We start from the raw sequence: 14,655 nt of genomic DNA on the forward strand, positions 1-14,655 counted from the left end.
GCCACGGGAAAGGAACCGGAAGTCCATGAGGCCACGGGAAAGGAACCAGAAGTCCATGACGACCACGGGAAAGGAAAGCAGCAGTCTTTAAAAAAGAGATGAATGAAAGCTGAAGAGCATGAAGTTCACAGTAATGTGGCGAGAATGGCGGCAAAGCCGTTCTCCCAGAACACCGCAGCAAGTTTCCAAAGAACATGCCGTAAAGAAACGGAGAACATAAATACAGGCGAGGGTGTGGAGGACCCGCAGGAGCTCCAGGAGGCGCAGACCGAGGCCGGAAGAGAGACAGCACCCAGACAGAGAGCAAGTGGGAGAGACAAGCCCCCGCGGGGAAAGGTCGTTTTCCACCTAACGCCATCCGGGATAAAACGTTAAGCCCACCCCGAGACATGTCGTCACTCACTTTCAGAACATTAAGGACCGAGAGAAGCTGGTTGGCTAGAAAGGGGAGATGGAGAACGGGCTGGAAATCCATTGAAGCTGCTCAGAACCAGACAGCAATCCAGCAGAGTGGTTCACAGGGTGCTGTGGGGGCGAGTCAGCCGATAAGGAGAAAATGAAGTTCTAGGAGAGGAGCAAGTGGGGCCCTGCGTTCCTGGGAAGGCAGAGGTATGTGCAGAGACAGGTGGAACCTGGAGATGGGGGGGGTGGAGGGGCGGAGACGCGGTGAGGAGACAGGAGCTCACTGTCTTCTCTCTTCAGTTCAGTTCAGTCTCTCAGCCGTGTCCGACTTTGCGACCCCATGAACTGCAGCACGCCAGGCCTCCCTGTCCATCACCAGCTCCCAGAGTCCACCCAAACTCATGTCCATCGAGTCGGTGATGCCATCCAGCCATCTCATCCTCTGTCGTCCCCTTCTCCTCCTGCCCACAATCCCTCCCAGCATCAGTCTTTTCCAGTGAGTCAGCTCTTCATATCAGGTAGCCAAAGAATTGGCATTTCAGCTTCAGCATCAGTCCTTCCAATGAACACCCAGGACTGATCTCCTTTAGGATGGACTGGTTGGACCTCCTTCACTATTACCTGTATGGGTTCGAGTCTATAAGACCAGCAAGATGCCCGCCCAGTCACTGAGGGTCAACACCAGGACCACACTCCCAACGTGCACAAAACCCACCTGCGGGCGGCTAAGCCTTCGGACACGCGGAAGAAGCACATGTGTGCCCAGAGAACCAGCTGCCTACTGTGCCCACAGGGATGCTGGGTCTGTCCGTTGAACCTGAGCCTTTCATAAATTGAAACGTAAAACAAGCATGTGGGCACGCGCGCACACACACACAGACGACTGAGCTGTAATTGCCATTCTAGCTACCTGATCTTAGAAGCACAGCAATGTGCCAAGAAGGGGCTTTTTTTCAGATGCTGGCAGGAATGCAACCTAGCTTTCCACCCTTGAAATGAAACTTCTGAAGTAATTAATCAAGATTCATGTGGTCTCTCCTCCCGCCTCCTCTCGGATACACACACACGCTCACACACAGGCTCACACACACACTTACACAAGGAAAGAGGGAACGTATTCTTAATCCTAACTTAGGGCGGCTCAGACTCTCTAGCCATAAAGTAAATCTGTCTCATTTACTCAGACCTTACATGTGAAAAGTGCTTCACAGCTTTCAAAAAACCTCACCAGACCTCCTCTCCAGCGTGGACTGGCATGTTTTCTGGGAGGATGAAAAAAAAAATATATATCAAGAGCCAAAGATTCTGGGATCAAAGCCTGGCTCTCCTTCCTTCTTGCTGTGTGACCTCTCCTAAGCAGTTTCCCATCTCCGGTCCTAATTTCCAAGTCAAAAAAGGGAAGGATTAAAGGCAACTCCAAGGACTGTGGCAAAAGTCTTATTGGAAGGTTCTGGCTTGAAGATGAACAAGTGGTTTTACCAGGAAGGAAAGTGGCCCCGGGAGCGTCAGTGACCGAGCAGGAGCCCTGGGTGACCGGTGACCACGCCCGGACAGACGCGCGCCCCATCCCCGCCCCGCCTCTGCACTTGCCTCGCCGCCTGGACGTCCCTCCCCCAACCTCCTCACTGGCCCAGCCCGCCTCCCCGATCACCGACCACCACCGAGCCCACGGGAAGGGCCCCCCACCCTCCGTGCTCTCTCAGCGGGGCCCCCGTGGGCACCAGGTGCCACGCTTAACCCTGGTCTGAGCCCCTGGGTGGCATCAGGTCACCGAGCTGGAAGGGCAGGCAAGGTGCCAGCCACACTGTAGTCGCCTGGTTTCCCGGCAGGTGGAGACCCAGGCGACCCAAGGCGGTGATCTCCATGAAATCCACAAGGCGAGCTGGCTCATCCCTTTCTCTCTGGTATGGCCAAGCAGTTCTTCATTTCATTTCGTCTATGACCCTCCTCATAAGCGGAAGTCACCTCCTCATTAGCCAGCCTGCAGCAGCCGGGAGAGGTCTGCCCTCGTTCACCCCCAGTCACTGCTGTGCCCCCGTCCTCCCAAAGAATCAGGGTCCCTCGGGCTGGGGCAAGACCTCAGGCAGCACCCCACTCCACAGAGGCCGGGGGAGATCCAGCGGTCTAGGAACACACAGCTGAGCAACTGCTCCCTTTTCTCATGGACCAGACTTCTCTACCCTCTCATCGCTTTCTTCTTCTTTTTTTTTTTTTAAATCATTACCAGTTTACCACACTCCCTTTTTAAAAGGTAGAGGAAGTGTGGGCATAAAATCCCTGAAATATTCTTAATTTTAAAATATGCCCAACCGATTCCACTTGAGTGACGCTAGTGCAACTCACCAAATACTACTTGTGAATCGTCTCTCATCACCATCAGGAATGCACAGAGATGGCTTTGCTGCACAGCAGAAAAACAACATAACATTGTGGAGCGACTATACGCCAATAAAACTAAAAATAACAGAAAAGCCAAGACAGAGAAGGACACACCCGGTAAACACAGCCATCTGCATAGAAAGTGACTGGGAGGAAATACATTCATATTCGAATTCTAATATTATCTCTGGGGACTGGGGAAGCAGGTGATTTTAATTTCTTCTTCATTTTTTTTTCTGTTTTGTTTAAAATTTCTGTTAGAACTGAGAATGGTGCTTTTTCAATTTGCCTTAAAACTTTAACAATGCAGGTAATGTAAATATGCAATTAAAAGACAGTGATACACTGAATGTAGAAAGCCCTGGGACAGACACACCAGCGACTGCACTAGGCCCGCACACTAGAAAAGTTTTTAAGGCTTGGTCCCTATCACTGGGGGATTCTCTGGGGGTGATGGTAAAGAGCCTGCCTTTCAGTGCAGGAGACTTCAAGGGACCCTGGGTTGAATGGGTTGGGAAGATCGCTTGGAGGAAGAAAGAGCAACCCACTCCAGTATTCTTGCTGTGGAGAATCCCATGGACAGAGGAGCGTGGCAGGCTATAGCCCATAGGGTCACAGAGAGTCGGACACGACTGAAGAGATTCAACACGCAGGCATGCACACCCTATCACCAAGCAGGGCTCAGACTTGAAGAGGCGGCCACAGAAACAAGTAATGACTAGGCGGGTTTGTGAATGCAGTAACAGCAACAATATTTTTTCAACCAATATTCTGTTCTGAGCACACAGATGGACTCACGCCATCATTTGAAGAGAGATCAGGTGCAGAGATGACAGTGAAAGAGGAGAGGACCTCTGCTTGAGGAAACCACAGCACACTTCTCAAAGGAGCAGACGCCACCGTGGTTGCTAAGAAGAGAGGTCCCCATGCAGAGGAGCCAGCAAGTGCGGAGAAGCCTGGCGCCGGGGCCCGTAAGTCTGCTTGCTAAGTGTGTTTTGCAAATAAGTTCATCTGCATCATTTTTACCTTTAAAATTATTTATGCATGTACTTTTGGCTGTGCTGGTCTTTGTTGCTGCACGGGCTCTTCTCCAGTCCAGTGCTCAGAGAACTCTCACTGCAGCAGTTTCTCTTGTTGCGGAGCAGGCCTCTAGGCATGTGCGCCTCAGTTGTGGTGGTGCGTAGGCTCAGCAGTTGTGGCCCACAGGCTAAGCTGCTCTGCGGCGTGTGGGATCTCCCAGTGTCTCCTGCATTGGCAGAAGGGTTATTTCCCACCGAGCCACCAGGGAAGCCGTGTACCGTCTTTTTGATCCCACACGTATGGCATACCATATGATACTTGTCTTTTTCTCTTATTTTTTCCGATTTTTTTCTCTTATTTTTTCCGATTTTTTTCTCTTATTTTTTCCGATTTTTATTGGCGTACAGATGATTTAGGGTGTTGTGCTGGTTTCTGCTGTGTAGCAAAGTGAATCAGTTGCACATATACATATACCCACTCTCTTTTAGATTCTTTTCCCATACAGGCAATTACAGAATATTGAGCTGAGTTCCCTGTGCTACAGGAGTAGGTCCTTGTCCATTATCTATTTTATATATAGTTAGTGTGTGTATGTCAATGCCAATCTCCCAATTTATCTGCCCCACTTTCACCTCTGTAACCATAATTTTTTACAACTGTGACTCTACTTCTGTTTTGTAAATCAGCTCATTTGTAGCATTTTTTAAAATTCCATGTATCAGAGATTTCATATGACATTTTGTCTTTCTGTGTCTGACTTACTTCACTTAGTGTGATAACCTCTAGGTCCATCCATTTGCTGCAAATGGCATTATTTCATTCTTTTTATGGCTGAGTAATATTCCATTGTGTATATATAGTTTTCTTTATTCACCTGTTAATGAGTCTAAAAGTTTGAGACAGGAGTGTGATGTGATCAGGTTTGCATTTAAGAAGGGTCACTCTGATGAAATTTACCAGTCTCTACCCAAAAGCCTGTAAGTTCTATGATAAGTGGGAAAATCAAAGAAGCACTCCCATAAAGTCTTTATAGTTGCTAAAGCTTAAAGACATCCTGGAAGGGTTAAGCAGTAAAATCAGATGAGAAGAAAGGAGGTATAAGATTTGGAAAGGGGAAGTAAAATTACCATTATTTGTAACTGACTGGACTAGAAGGTTAGATAGCCTCACTGACTCAATGGACATGAGTCTGAGCAAACTCTGGGAGTTAGTGGAGGACAGGGGAGCCTAGCGTGCTGCAGTCTGTGAGGTCACAAAGAGTCAGGCAGACTTAGCAGCTCATCAGTAACAACCTGACATACTTGGGAAAACGATCTGAAGGACAAATATAAATGACCTAAGGTGATTCCTACATAAGGTGGACGAGCAAAAGTCAGCACTGAAACCTCTCTGCCCCTCCTCTTCTTCCTCTTCTGCCTCCTCTTCCCATTCCATTCTCAGCAATTCAGTCCCAAAGCTGTGAGCTGGGGGCGGACAAGACAGGCTGCATGGCTAAGGCCAAGGGCAGAGGAAGCTGGAGCAGAGATCTGGGGGTCAGAGCCTGGATGCAGGAAGAAAGCGTCCACACAGGGGAGCGGGTCACAGCACTTATGGAGCATGGCTACACAGAGAAAAACTGATCAAACAACAGTAGGCATAAATGCAGCCAGGCTTCTCACTACGGGAGAAGAGAGTTACAAATATGGAAAAGCGGCAAGCTTAGCGTGAACCTTGTGATGCTGGGTTGGAATGAAGATGCTGGCAAGACCTCCGCATTTAGGACACACAGAAACCCAGGAAAATACAGATGCAGGTGTGTTTGTATATGTGAGCATCTTGGTCTCTCTACACAGATACAGAGAGCAAGACTGTAGAGGTAGAGACAGACATGTCAAAAGATAGAGAAACCAGCTTGAAGGGGCTCCCACCAGCCACACCTGGGACTCTGAGCTCTGAAATAAGCAGTGGTAGTAAGGTATGGTAACCCACTGAATAAAACAGGAAAACAAGTCTCCAAACTCACAGAAGTCCACAAATCATAGCAATGTTTTCATAGGTCAGTTTCCCAAGGGACTGGAAATAAAGGCAAAAATAAACAAATGAAACCTAATCAAACTTGTAAGTTTTTGCATAGCAAAGGAGACCATCAACATAATGAAAAGACAACCTACAGACTGTGAAAAAATATTTCCAAATGATGCAACCAAGGGCTTAATTTCCAAAATATACAAACATAATAAATAAAATAATATATAAATAAAATAATAAAACATTAATAGAAAACAAACTCATGTATATCAGCAAATGATGCAACCAAGGGCTTAATTTCCAAAATATACAAATATTATAAATAAAATAATAAATAAATAAAATAATAAAACATTAATAAAAAACAAACTCACGTAAATCAGCAAATTAATAATCAAATATTTGAAAAGGAAAAGAATACTTGCATGCATTAAAGTTTACCCTCCTACAAATTCCTTACTGCTCACAAGGGGGAAAAGTGTAACTTACAGTGGAGACAATTGGAGGACACTCCCTTAATCAACCGAGTGGTCAAAGTGGACATCATCACTAATGCGACAAATGATTCATGGGCCACTTGTTATGGCAAATATGAAGAACAGACCATCATTTCAGCCACAGTCCTCCTTACATGGCGTAGTCTGGGTCTACAAACTCAAACTGAGAGATACGCTACAAAAGTACTGACTCCTCCTCTTCAAAACCACGAAGGTGGTGAAAACCCTTGAAAGACGAGAAACTGCTCCAGACTGAAGGGGCCTAAAGAAACAAACGCCATGTGAAGCTCTGAGCCTGATCCTTTTATTAAGGATGCTATTAGAACAACTGGGAAGACAAAAATGGAGTGGAAGGTTAGATGGTCAAGATGTGTCAAGATTCAGTTCCAATTTCAATGGGGTGTCACTGTATTCATGTAAGATGTCCTAGTTTGTAGAAAGTCCACAGTAAAATATTTGGCGTAGTGGTTCAGGTGCAAAAAAGGTCTTTCTACTGTATAATGCTTGCAACTTTGCTGTAAGTGTATTTCAAAACTTAAAAATCAATTTATAAAACTACTTCAAAATATTTAGTGTAAGAAATGTTTACTTCTATAAAGGCAATTTTTTAAAAAGGATAAACACACCTAAGAATGAACTTAGAGAAATTAGGCAACACGTACATGAAGAAATCTTTGAAACAATACTAAATAACACAAAAAAAGACATTTTCATTATATAGTTTTTGTATCTTTTGAATTTTCACTAATGCATTTATTTTTCATTGAAGACTCTCTGCTGTATACCCAAAGCTCTCACAATGTTGTTAATCAACTATGTTCCAATATAAATTAAAAAGTTGAAAAAAACATAAAGATGTGAAGTAAACACTAAAAAAAGGAATAACTGAAATTTTGGCAGAGACAATGCACTGAGGAAAACACTATCAGAACATGCATTGAGTCTACTAAAGTTATTATGAAGAAGTTTCTTTAAATAAAGAAAACTGCACAGCAATGGACTCTGATTGCAAGATCCAGTGTGCTTAAACACGAGGGATAGTTCTTCACTACCCACACCCAGACCACCCATGATTCAACCCTCCCGAGGCTGGGAGAAAAGCGTGGCTCCCTCCCAGGAACCTCTGTAACTCTTTGGATCACTTCCATGAAGTCTCTCACTTAACGTCTCACGTAACACAGACTTCTCTTCCATAAGGATTGAAAAATCCTTAAGGGCTGAGAAAATGGACTCTGGCCCATCAATCGTGACAATTCTCCGCTGCTTTACACACAGTGAACACGAGATTGTCAAGCTCTCATTTTCTTTTCTTCTCCCTCGATCCAAACTCAGACCTGAATTATGAATCGAGTCTCACCAATTAAGAACCAAGTTCTATATACACATAAATTTTTTCTTCTGACAACGGAAGGAAAGAGAGTAAAACAATAGTCATATATCGCCTCTAATTTTTAAAAAGAAAAATGGAAAGCTTAAATCATCAGACCTGGGGGTTGAAGCAATACTGATAACCACAGCTGCTCCAGACATTTCCAGAGATAATTTGGCATTGATTTTTGCAAATTGGCATGTAGGCAGCCACAAAGCTTTTATTTATTTATCTCATTATTTTACCTCTTTACCTATCACGTCTAGATTTGATAAGTAAGACTTCACACTGGATGGAGAAAAACTAAAGAACTATATGTACCTACCACTTGACTCTAATTTAACTTTAAACATTTTAAAGTAATATAAAATAACAAGTAATACTTGACAAAGTAGCAATCAAGGCATAAATATCAGAGGCTAAGTCCAGGCTCCTGGAGTGTGAGGGGGTAAGCAGAAAAGGTACAGTCTATGACAAGGAAGCCGAGGAGAATCTCACTTAAAGAAACACACACAGTTAATTACTCCCCAAGCACATAAGGCCTTCCCAGGTAAAGAACCTACCTGCCGATACAGGAGCCATGAGAGACATAGGCTCGATCCCTGGGTCAGGAAGATGCCCTGGAGGAGGGCATGGCAACCCATTCCAGTATTCTTGCCTGGAGAATCCCATAGACAGAGGAGCCTTGTGGGCTGCAGTCCACAGGTCGCAAAGAGTCCGACACAACTGAATCGACGTAGCACAGCACCCAGCACAAGCACATTAGGATCACAAATTAGGCGTGAAAAGTTTCAAGAACATAAACACGATTTTAGGAAGGAGAATGTGCCTTTCATTCTATGGTGGAAAGCAGAGCACATTCTATCTATGTACCAGGTGGAGAAACAGGGAAACAAGGATTCAAGCCACTGGTAGGGACGGCCCCTGGGCAAGGCCAAGACCCAGAGGGGCCCCAGGCTCCCTGCACTGCCTTCTCCGCTGCCCTGACGGGAGCACCCAGACTGGACCTTCTCCCCGGCCTCCTGGCCTCCTTCCCTCTCACCTTCCACCTCTGTGTGGGGACCCACCGCTCAGGTGTGTTCAAGGTTCTTGGTCATTCACGTAAAACCATTTGTTGAACAGCTACTCCGTGCTCATTACTGGAAGAACAACTGGAATGAAGACTTGATCATGCCCTGAAAATGCTTCCAGTCTTGCTGGGGAACCAAGGCTCTCAATGGCAGTCTTAGCTGACAGTAAGACAGGGATGAGATAATCCACCTGGCTGAGCCCCGTAGATGCCACTGTGTTACTGGGTTTCACTTCCAGCTAACACAGGCAGTCTAGAGCCCTTTAGAGGTGGTCCTGAATCCAAAGAGATTTGCATTAAATCATAAATGATTTATTTATTTAATTTTTCACCAAGATAATCCCTGGCTTTGCATGCATGCCCAGTTTCATCCAGCTCTGTGTGACCCCATGGACTGTAGCCCTCCAGGCTCCTCTGTCCATGGGGATTCTCCAGGCAAGAATACTGGAGAGGGTTGCCATTCCCTTCTCCAGGGGATCTTCCCGACCCAAGGATCGAACCTGGGTCTCCTGCATCACAGGTGGATTCTTTACCCCTGGCCAAGGACCATAACAACTCTGGTACTGTGGGCTATCCGCTGTCAAGAAGATATTATAAAATGTGGTCTAGACCAGGGTTTTATGACCTTTTCAACTCACAGTAAGAAGTTCGTTTTAAAATAGAACCAGATGCAGCACACACACACACCACTGAACAGCACCCGCCGCCTGCTGGGCCCACCGTCACGCTCCCCTCCCCTCCCCTCCCTCACCGTCCCCCTGTCCCCGCGCCCCCACCCCGCGCCCTCCCTTCCACCCACTCCATTCAGTCTTGAGAAATATGATTTGTGCTTACTAAAGATAGATTCCATGACTCACAAATAGACTGCTACCACAATCTGAAAAAGCACTGGTTTGAGACCATTCCAAAATGTGGTGGAGCTGAGGGCTCTGAGGGTGCCTGAGCATGTTTTGTGAGGGAAAGACACAAGGAGGGTTTATTGAGGATCACTGAAGTTGGCAAAGGAGGGTATTATATGAACAAAAGCTTGAAATCTTTTTAAGAAATAAACATTTTGAAGAAACCTCCAACAGTCCCTGGCAGTCTAAAGATGTACATTATACAGCAAAGTGCCCCTGAAAGATGAAGACAGGCTCACGACATCAGTAACTAAAGACCACCATGGGGCTTCCCAGGTGGTGCTAGCGGTAAAGAACCTGCCTGCCAAAGCAGGAGTTTGATCCCTGGGTCAGGAAGATCCCCTGGAGGAGGAAATGGCAACCCACCCCAGTAGTCTTGCCTGGAGAATCCCATGGACAGAGGAGCCTGAAGCGACTTAGTATACACCCCATCCAGGGACAGAGGAGGCTTAAGTGACTTAGCACACACACCCCATCCAAGCATAGGTGAAGACAACACCTTTACGGAAGTGTCCAAATAAAAGTGCAATGGCTGGGCATTACCAGTGTTAGTCTACAAATACAGTAACAATTTCCAGGTGAAATTTTTTTAATCCTTATCACAGTTCCATACTTCCCTGGTAGCTCAGATGGTAAAGCGTCTGCCCGCAATGCAGGAGACCTGGATTCCATCCCTGGGTTGGGAAGACGCCCTGGAGGAGGAAATGGCTACCCACTCCAGTACTCTTGCCTGGAAAATTCCATGGACAGAGGAGCCTGGTAGGCTACAGTCCATGGGATTGCAAAGAGTCAGACACGACTGAGCAATTTCACTTCACGTCACAGTTCATTCTCTTGGATATCTGCACAATCTCCTTCTTCAATAACATCACAGAGTTTCTTAACAAAATTTAAGCATTTTTGCTTATGAATTAGCCATCCTGTAAACCAGGCATTGAAGTGAAAATGTTTTACCCTTATAATTTCTACTATCTGTCAAATACCACTTAAATCAGTCTACTACATTATAAGTAATTCTTAAATAAAGCTTCAAAAGTTGTAACAATTTTAGAATTACTTTCCACACCATATATAGAGTGTCACTGAGAATTAATGCACAGCTTCTTATGAATGCAAACACATATGGATGGCTTTCTTCATCTGCCCTCTACTTGTATGGTTAGCGTAGTAACTGATTATTCTAATGGCTAGAAGGAGGCATATGAAAGAGATCCTCTTCTCTAGAATCTTTGAGGTCAAGGAGAGGGCACCAGGATGCCAAAACTATTGAAATGACCCTCATGCCATGCAGAATGTGGTGAGTGCTTAAGGCCACCGAGAACTCTAGATTCTAGATTCAGGAGGAAAAATTACCCCCCTCCCCTTGTGGAGATGGCCACGACTTCACGGAGGAGGTAGACATTCAGAAGGACCTCCAAGGATGCAGGCTTCCAGAAAGAGAGATTGAGTGGAGAATAGGAGTTCTGGGAAGAAGAAACTTGGTAAGTACCCTGTCAGCTCTGTTCAGTCGCTCAGTCATGTCCAACTCTTTGCGACCCCATGGACCGCAGCACGCCAGGCCTCCCTGTCCATCACCAGGTCCTGAAGCTTATTCTACTCATGTCTGGATAACTACCCCTAGAAGGTATCAGTTTAGCTAAATGGGAGGGTGCTGTAAGGGGTGGTATGGGAGGAACACCAAAGACAGTAAGTCTCTAACTCTGCATCGCTACTTTCAGTTGACCACACGTTGGCACGTCCATTACCACACTGAAACCTCTTCAGGACCACAGTGCAGCAGACCCTCAAACCCAAGAAGAGGGGGTGGTGACCTTCCTGCAAGAGAAGAGACAGTGATGGGCTGCTCGTGCTTGCAAGGGAGGGAGCCCCAGGTGGCCACTGTGTTTGATGTACGTACTTCCTTCAAGAAGTAGACCCTGCCCCATCCGTCACATGAAAAGTTCTGTCTTTGGGATGTGGAGGCCAGGCCAGCAGTGTCAAGGTCTTCCTTCCTCTCTGCTCTGGTCCTAAGGTCTGACCTGGAGCTGCAGTTTGCCTCATCAACTAGGGGAGGCGGAGGCAGGCGAAGGGGCCACGCCAAGGCTGGAGGCCCTCTCCGCTCCATCTGCGACCCACCCCCAGGGACTCCCTGCGAAGCCCCTCCTACTGAAGTCCCCTTTGGATTTCACCACTTGTAACTGAGAGGGACTCACAGCAAGGAAGGGCTAAAGCAAGAGAGCTGGGGGCACGGAGTACAGCTGGGGCACTCCAGCAAAAGCCCACCGCAGCCTTCTGCCTACATCCTGGGCATGCTAAGTCCACAGAAAAGTTCTCCTAAAAAGGGCCTTCCATCGTTCCTCATGCATTTACTCAACAGGTGTTTAAGGAGGACCCAATATCTGCCAGGTTTTACTCTAACTGGGAGAGATACACTAGGAAAAAAAAGAACACCAAACAGGCTTCTGTCTTAATCAAGAACGTATTCTCATGGGGAAAAACAGACTATTAAAAAGTAAGCACAATAAGAAAGTCTCGACCAACAGTTTGTCCCGTGCCATATGTCCCTTTCCACCGTGACCCTGGGCTCGTGGACCCTGGGTGGCCAGCACTGAGCACAGGCCAGGCGGCAACTCAGGCGCCTGGCAGAGAGGCTAGGGTGGGATGGAAATGCATCACGGCGGGGCCTGGGCGACCCTTGCCGGGGTCTTTCCTCTAACTCATGGTTAATGACTTGGCCCATAAAGGGAGCTATTCCCAGCACCACTTTCATGAACTTCACGAAATCCTGTCCCTGCAACATTCGGTTCCACTTGGCAATTCTCGTGCACTTGAGACCATCGGATGACAATGACCTCAGGTCTGACCACCGAGACTGAACAACAAACACTGAAAGGAACGGGCAGGAAAAGAACTTAATATTCAGCAGAGAGGGAGACGGATTAAATTAGCATGCTGCTGCTGCTGTTGTTGTTGTTGTTAAGTCGCCTCAGTCGTGTCTGACTCTGTGTGACCCCATAGATGGCCGCCCACCAGGCTCCCTGGGATCCTCCAGGCAAGAACACTGGAGTGGGTTGCCATTTCCTTCTCCAGTGCATGAAAGTGAAAAGTGAAAGTGAAGTCGCTCAGTCGTGTCCAACTTAGCGACCCCATGGACTGCAGCCCACCAGGCTCCTCCGTCCATGGGACTTTCCAGGCAAGAGCACTAGAGTGGGGTGCCATTGCCTTCTCCGGCTATCCATCGGTAATTAATTTTTCTTATATGTTATGACAAATTACTTTTCCCTGTTACTTTGCCAATAAAAGCCTGTCTAGTCAAGGCTATGGTTTCTCCAGTAGTGATGTATGGACATGAGAGTTGGACTATAAAGAAAGCTGAGTGTCGAAGAATGGATACTTTTGAACTGTGATGTTGGAGAAGACTCTTGAGAGTCCCTTGGACTGCAAGGAGATCCAGCCAGTCCATCCTAAAGGAGATCAGTCCTGGGTGTTCATTGGAAGGACTGATGAAGCTGAAACTCCAATACTTTGGCTACCTGATGTGAAGAGCTGACTCATTGGAAAAGACCCTGATGCTGGGAAAGATAGAGAGCAGGAGGCGAAGGGGACGACAGAGGATGAGATGGTTGGATGGCATCAGCAACTCAATGGACATGAGTTTGGGTAAACTCTGGGAGTTGGTGATGGACAGGGAGGCCTGGCATGCTGCAGTCCATGGGGTCGCAAAGAGTCGGACACAGCTGAGTGACTGAACTGACTGATATGCTCTGGACATTCCTAATGAAGTTAAAGGAAATTGTTCCTGCTCTGTAAGTTATTGCTATTTATACAGAATAATTATCAACTTCATCATTTATGATAGGCAGCTGGTTTGGACCCAATCCCTATCATTTCAAACTGGGTTATTGAAATCCACTGGGTCTGAGCGAAATCAGGGTTGCAACAATGCCATGCATCTTTTACTAAATGTCAAGCCAGAGGTGACACCATACTCAGAACAGGAGACTCAGCTATGAGTACAACCAAAGAGCTCCAAATGAACCTCAAGTTGGGGGAACACGTGACGCGGCCAAAGACAGCTTATGGTCAGGGTTTGGAATTGAGAGGTTTACCCTGAATAGCACTGCAGCCTCGAAATTAAAAGATGCTTGCTCCTGGGAAGGACAGCTATGACAAACCTAGACAGTGTGTTAAAAAGCAGAGACATCACTTCGTTGCAAAGGTTTGTATAGTCAAAACTATGATTTTTCCAGTAGTCATGTACAGGTGTGAGAGTTGGACAATAAGGAAGGCTGAGCACCGAAGAATTGATGCTTTTGAATTGTGGTGCTGGACAAGACTCTTGGGAATCCCTCAGGCAGCAGGAAGATCAAATCAGTCAATCCTAATGGAAATCCACCCGGAATATTCATTGGATGGACTGATGCTGCAGCTCCAAACCTTTGGCCACCTGATGCGACGAGCTGACTCATTGGAAAAGACCCCGATGCTGGGAAAGATTGAAGGCAGGAGGAGAAGACGGCAACAGAGGACGAGATGGTTGGATGGCATCACTGGCACAATGGACATGAATTTGAGCAAACTCATTATAGTGAAGGACAGGAAAGCCTGGCGTGCTGCAGTCCATGGGATCGCAAAGAGTCAGACACGACTTAACAACAACAACCTAGAGATACTCAGCAGTCCTAAAAATAGTCTCGGACATAAGACCTCACAGGCTCACCTGGGTCTGGCAGCTACTTGCACACCTCAGATCTGCTCCACGTCGGCCCAGAGAGAGACTCATGCCCTTCACTGGGTCCCATTTACCAGTGAGATGGTGAAGAGATCGGTAGACTTACCAAAGAATTGAGGACATGCAGAGCAGTCCAGCTTCCGGCAGCCACCAAGCGCCAGCCCTCAGCAACCCCTGGGCTCTGAGTCCACCAAGCACCAGCCCTGGCAGCCCCTGGGCTCTGAGTCCACCAAGCGCCAGCCCTCAGCAACCCCTGGGCTCTGAGTCCACCAAGCACCAGCCCCGGCAGCCCCTGGGCTCTG

General features: G+C 46.9%; 1 long non-coding RNA gene across 1 annotated transcript in view; it reads left to right on the forward strand.

The window, feature by feature from the left end:
* The window catches only part of LOC120862989, a 14,305-nt gene extending 6,922 nt beyond the window's left edge, over positions 1-7,383 (forward strand). Inside the window, exon 3 of the long non-coding RNA XR_005720899.1 lies at positions 7,269-7,383. This is a non-coding gene — a long non-coding RNA (uncharacterized LOC120862989). The remainder of the gene's footprint in view (positions 1-7,268) is intronic.
* The last annotated feature ends 7,272 nt before the right edge of the window (positions 7,384-14,655 follow it).

The sequence above is a fragment of the Oryx dammah genome, unplaced genomic scaffold (genome assembly GCF_014754425.2).
Source record: "Oryx dammah isolate SB20612 unplaced genomic scaffold, SCBI_Odam_1.1 HiC_scaffold_4, whole genome shotgun sequence".
Lineage (NCBI taxonomy): Eukaryota > Metazoa > Chordata > Mammalia > Artiodactyla > Bovidae > Oryx > Oryx dammah.